Raw genomic sequence first — 6365 nt, forward strand, 5'->3', positions numbered from 1 at the left:
AACACCCATTTATTTTTGAATGCTCTCTTACCCTTCAGCAACTTCACCAATTCAAAAGTATGATTCTCATGCAAGGATTTCATTTCTTCTTGCATGGCCTTCAACCAATCTTCCTTATGCTCATCAGACATAGCTTCCTGGTAGCTCTCTGGCTCCCCAGTCTCAGTGTTCATCACATACTCATGAGGAGAGTATTTCTGAGAAGGATGACGCTCTCTAGTAGATCTTCTCAATTCAGGCTCAACTGGTGGTTCAGGTGGAACTTCAATATCTGGCACCTCAGGTTGAGGTGTAGGTTCATCATGCAAATCATCACCATCATTATCAACTTGAACATCTCCCCCATCAACAGGACGTCTAGTGGAAGGACCAAGTTCATCATTAACAGAACGTCTAACGGTTATTGTTGACTTATCTGTCTTCTCAAGATCTTCAATAGTTTGGTCTTCAAGAAAAATTACATCTCGGCTTCTAATTATCTTCTTGCTCACCGGATCCCATAATCTGTAACCAAAGTCTTCCTGACCATAACCCATGAAGATACACTGCTTTGACTTTCCATCAAGTTTAGACCTTTCATCTCTTGGAATGTGAACAAAAACTCTGCAGCCGAACACTCTTAAGTGACTATAGGAGACATCTTTTCCTCTCTAAACTTTCTCTCGAACATCACCATTTAGTGGAACTGAAGGAGAAAGATTGATCAAACCTACTGCAGTCCTCATCGCTTCACCCCAAAAAGATTTAGGCAACTTTGCATGAGAGAGCATACACCTAACTCTATCATTGATAGTACGATTCATTCTCTCAGCAACTCCATTATGTTGAGGAGTTTTAGGAACCGTCTTCTCAAGCTTGATTCCATGTCCTTTACAATACTCTTCAAACGAATCCCTGTATTCACCATCATTATCTGCTCGAACACATTTCAATTTCCTTCCTGTTTCTCTTTCAACACTTGCATGAAAGTGTTTGAAGATGCCGAGCACCTGGTCTTTAGATTTCAAAACAAAAGCCCACACTTTTCGAGAATAATCATCAATAAAAGTAACAAAATATGATGCACCACCTAGTGTCTTAGCATCCATAGTGCAAACATCAGTGTGAACTAAATCTAGAACATGTGATCTCCTATGAGGTCCAGAATTATGAAATGATACTCTAGCATACTTTCCAACAAAATAATGAGTGCAAGTATTTAAAGTTGTACCTTTCACTGGAAGTGAGTGCTACTTGGCCAAGACACTTAGTCCTTTCTCGCTCAAGTGACCAAGACGTATATGCCACAAATCAGAAGAGGAATCATCAGCTACATTCACATCTTCTTTGTCCAACTTTGCTTGCAACCGGTAGAGAGTAGTGAGAGTATTGTCTTCTGTAGCAACAATGAGAGTCCCTTTGGTAATCTTGCATTTTCCACTACCAAAGGAAGTGCAATACCCCTCTTGATCCAATACCTTCACTGAAATGAGATTGAACCGCATATCTGGCGCATGCCTAACATTCTTCAACTGCAACTTGCATCCCATGTTAGTTTCAAGCCACATATCACCCATACCAATGATATCACACACTCCTTTATCTCCCAATTTGATCTTGTCAAAATTTCCAGCAGTATAGGAAGTGAAAAATTTACGTTTTGGAGTGACATGACATGAGGCACCAGAGTCCATAATCCAAGTGGAATCATCATAGACAAGATTCACATAATTTTTATCATATGTGATAAGAACATCTTCATAAACAATAGCAGCAGTTTCTTTGTCACTATCTTTACCTTTGTCTTTATTTCTTCCTCTTGATTGTTCTCTTTTCAAGAACCTACAATACCTCTTGATATGCCCCGGCTTGCCACAATGGTGACAAATGAACTCCTTTCTTGGCTTGTACTTTCCTCTTGACTTGCTTCGATTCTCTGACCTGTCAGAACTGTGAGGTTTTCTACTTTGACTTCTCTCCCGTGACTCTGAAACAATTGCTTCTGACTGGGAAGAGGTATTAGTCAAACCTCGCTCTCTTCTTCTGGCTTCTTCATTCAACATACTCTCTTTAACAATTGCTAACGTCAACTTTCTTTTTGGAGCTGAGTTAGTCAGTGTCACAACCAGAACTTCTCAACTATCAGGCAAAGAGTTCAACAACAACAAGGCTTGCAACTCATCATTCAAAGTGATTTCATTATTTATCAGTTGGTTCACCGTCTCTTAAAAAATGCTCAAGTGCTCCGGCATTGATTTACCTTCAACATACTTCATATTGACAAGCTTCCTAATCAAAATGCTTTGTTTTGCACATTCTTTCTCTCATATAACTCCTTCAATTTCTTCCACATCTTCTCAGCGTTCGTTTCGGTGTCAACATGTGGATACATGCTAAGATCAAGCCATTTCCTAATCAAAGCAACTGCTTTCCGATTTAGCTTCTTCCATTCAGCATCGGATTTAGTACCTTTGGATTTATCTCCCTCCACAGGATCATACAAGTCCTTACTATACAGCATATCTTCCATGAGGGTCTTCCAAATTGAATAATTTTGAAAATTCAATTTGACCATATTCGGTCCATGAGTATTTTTCTCCATTTAATCAGCACAGAAATAAACAACCAAAGCTCTAGATACCACTTTGTTGAGAAAACTCAACACAGGTTTAAAACAAGAACCTGTCTAACAGCGAAAGCACCAGAAATAATTTTTTCACAACCTGTGCGATTAAATAGGCAATACCAAAGATACTCCAAGCAACAATTATAATGATAGAAATTAAATTATCAGACACCAGAATTTTAACATGGAAAAATCTCCAAAAGATGGACAAAAAATCCACGGGACCTAGTCCAGAAAAATCTTCCACTATCAGAATAATGGGTACACAAACAGTCTTCCTAGTGACACTAGGGCATCTCAACAATCAACAAAATACATCACCAAAACTGGTGGAATCAACATAAACCCTCCAGAAAGTGGGTATCTCAAATCAGACAAAAGAAAAGGCAATACAACTGGCAAGTTATATGCTAATGTTCATCTCTACACCAGGAATAACATACTAAAATTTCATAAAAAATGGAGCAAGTTTACCAAATCAATGTGATCAAGGTTGACACGCTCTTTTCCCCCAAATTCTTCTCCTCTTCGACGCCGCACTGTTCCTTTTTTTTTTTTTTTTTTGGTAAATGAGAGAGCCAAGCCTCTCGTTCTCTCGTGGCTTATATGCCACTTTCTTTGTTTATTTATTTTTTTTCTTTTCTCTTTTAAAACTTGTGAACCCCACTTACTTGAGAACCCACCAACACGGATAGAAAGGGGATAGGGAGCGATCTTAATTCAATTAGAGGAGGAAGACATAAGGGGAAGTATTAGCAATTGTATCAACAGTCTGATTGGGAGGCTATTTGCTGACAAACCTTTCTCAGTCGGAATCAAGATTTTGAATTGGCCATTAAACTGCTCTAATTATTAATCTATTGATTTAGTGGTTTAATGGATTTAACGGTAGTTCAATTAAAATAATTGTTTTATACTAACATAATAAATAAAATATAAACAAACATACTAAATATAATTACAATCTAATATAAATTTTAAAATATTATTCAAATTAAAAATATAAATAAATATTCTCATCAAATATTTACGTTATATAAATATAAATAATTATTTTAGTTTATTATATTCTCATCAAATAAAAAGATATAAATATTTTATAATTATTTTAGTCTATCTAATTATTATTTTTTAACAAAAAAATTCAAATTAATAATATTGTAAAATTTATTTATTCTATTTAGTTAAAAATTAAATTCATTAAAAATATTATATAACCCGTAAGTTATTATTAGAAAGAAAAATATAATAAATTAAAAAAAATAAAAATAAAATAAGATATTAATTATAAATAAATAAAAATAAACACATCTAAATTATATATATATATATATATATATATATATATATTAATGGATAAATAAAAAAATAAACGAGGAATATGCCAAATATTTAAAACTTACAAGCTCAAGAACACTTTTTTCATTGGAGAAAAATAGAGAAAACATTCTACAAAAAAAAAAGTTTTAAGTATCTTGAGTGTATCATACAAAATAATGAAGAGATTGAACATGATGTAAATTATAGGATCCAAGCAGGTTGGTCAAAATGGCGGAGTATTTACAATTTTATATGTGACAAAAAAGTGCTTTTAAAACTTAAAAGTAAATTATATCGCACTATCAGACCGACTATACTTTATGGTACAGAGTGGACGACCAAAGAGGAGCACGAACATAAGTTAAGTGTGGCGATGTTGAGATAGATGAGTGGTCATACGCGATTGGATAAAATAAGTAACGAAGATATAAGAGAGAAAAATGGAGTAGCACTTATTGTGGAAAAGATAGTAGAATCGCATCTCAAGTGGTTCATACATGTGAGAAGAAGACCGATAGAACACTCAGTCAGGAGGGTGGATGAGATGGAAGATGGACAAGGGGTGAAAAGCAGAGGATGATCTAGGAAGACCATCCATGAGATGGTCAAATGAGATCTACATATAAACAGTTTCTCTATAGACATGTACATGATAGAACTTAATGGCGTCGTTTGATCCATGTAGTCGACCCCACCCAGTCGGACAAAGCTTTGTTGCTGTATTTTTATTCAAAGACTTTATACCACATTTTGATCCAAAACCTTGTTAAGTCTACAACTCTTATCAAATATATACACAATAGTCAATCTAAACTTATCAAATGTAACACAACATACTACACCTTGTTTCATCAGTAAAATTCTTACAAAGATTGTGGTTGTTTTGTATTATATTTTTTAACATAATAACAGTGTTAAAAATATTGCAGAGTATGGAAAGGTCTACACAAGGAGATATTTAGAGTTATTGCTTGAGATTTTCACAGGAAGAAAACCAACAGATGAAATTTTCCTAGGTGGCATGGGAATTCACCAGTTTACAGCCACAGCTTTACCAGATCATGCCATGCATATAATTTATCCTTTATTGATATCTGTAGAAGCGTATGATCAAAGAGATGAAGAAGATTTCACTGAGGAAGATGCAATAAGGAGAGAGACTGAACCTGAGATTCATGCTACAATGTTGGATTGCTTGGTTTTATTGTTGCAAATTGGAGTGTCTTGCTCGGCAAATTCACCTTGCGAACGGCTGCCTATGAATGTGGTCGTTAACAAATTGCAGGCAATCAAGAATATATATCTTAGGACTCAATAAGACAAAAAGAATATGGGAAGTGGGGAACCACTAATATTAATAATAGAAAAGGGGAAATGCCTTGTAATTAAATTATTGAAGGACAGGAAAACGACAAGGAAATAGGGTATTACGGAAATTACAATATTATTGTTTATGAAGTATGTATATATAACATTAACATAGTTTTAATTAAGTATACGGGTGTTGCTAATTATAATTGGAAATTTCATTTTTTATTTATATACATATATGCATATGCATAAATTAATTTATATAACTATATGAATAACATTGCTTATATCATGATCGAGTTGTATGATGGTTTAAAGTTTGACATCTACAAGTATTTTCAAACATATTTCAAGTTGAAATAAATTGCATAACTAAATATGTCAAAAATACTGAATTTCATTTCAATTTATACTATCGACTCTAATTATTTTTTCACATTTGAAGGTTTTTTTTCTTTAATATCTTTTATCTACCGACATAATGTGGAGCCTCATTCAAGTTAGTTGAAAGCAGATATAATACAATAGTGTTAGTTGTATTTGTCGAACTTGGAAGGTTATGGAAACGGTGGTGTTTGTCATGCTACCTACATTGAGGTACGTAGGAGCTGAAAGTAGTGGATAGATTGCGCAAAATCAGGCTGGGTTTTCTGTTTTCTGAATACAGGGGCATGGCGACTAGTAGGTTGATGGAAATTTTTTTCAGGATAATAAGAGAAGCCAAGGGCAATGGAACACCTTTTTTATTGAGAAGAAAGAAAGTACAAGATATAAGAGACCGACATAGACTTTTCTGTAAGCAAAGAAGAAAAGGGCAAGGGAACAAACACCTTTTATTGAGAAAAAAGGAGCTGCACGAGAGCTTTTTTTTTTTTTAGTTAATATGATTGCCATCTCATGTTACAATAAACTTGTATCAAATCAACTTTTATATAATATAAATAGGGATGATAAAACACACAAATTTTCATAATTTTGTAGACATTATTTAACAAACAAGATAGTTACTTCCATAAAGATATCTTCATGTGAAAATGATATTGTAAACCGTTAGACGGTTCAATTAAACATATTCAGTAAAACTTATGAAACCATCTAATAATTTGCAATACAATCTTTACATAAAAAT

The 6365-nt window shown here is 34.0% G+C and overlaps 1 long non-coding RNA gene across 1 annotated transcript; it reads right to left on the reverse strand.

The window, feature by feature from the left end:
- Nucleotides 1-4750: 4750 nt before the first annotated feature.
- Nucleotides 4751-5225, reverse strand: LOC148568739 (uncharacterized). The gene is made up of 2 exons (XR_015881172.1): nucleotides 5092-5225; nucleotides 4751-5019 (listed from the first exon to the last, which is right to left on the reverse strand). It is a non-coding gene; the product is annotated as an uncharacterized LOC148568739 (long non-coding RNA).
- Nucleotides 5226-6365: the final 1140 nt, after the last annotated feature.

The sequence above is a fragment of the Arachis ipaensis genome, chromosome B4, assembly GCF_059453495.1.
Source record: "Arachis ipaensis isolate K30076 ecotype BB chromosome B4, ASM5945349v1, whole genome shotgun sequence".
Taxonomy (NCBI): domain Eukaryota; kingdom Viridiplantae; phylum Streptophyta; class Magnoliopsida; order Fabales; family Fabaceae; genus Arachis; species Arachis ipaensis.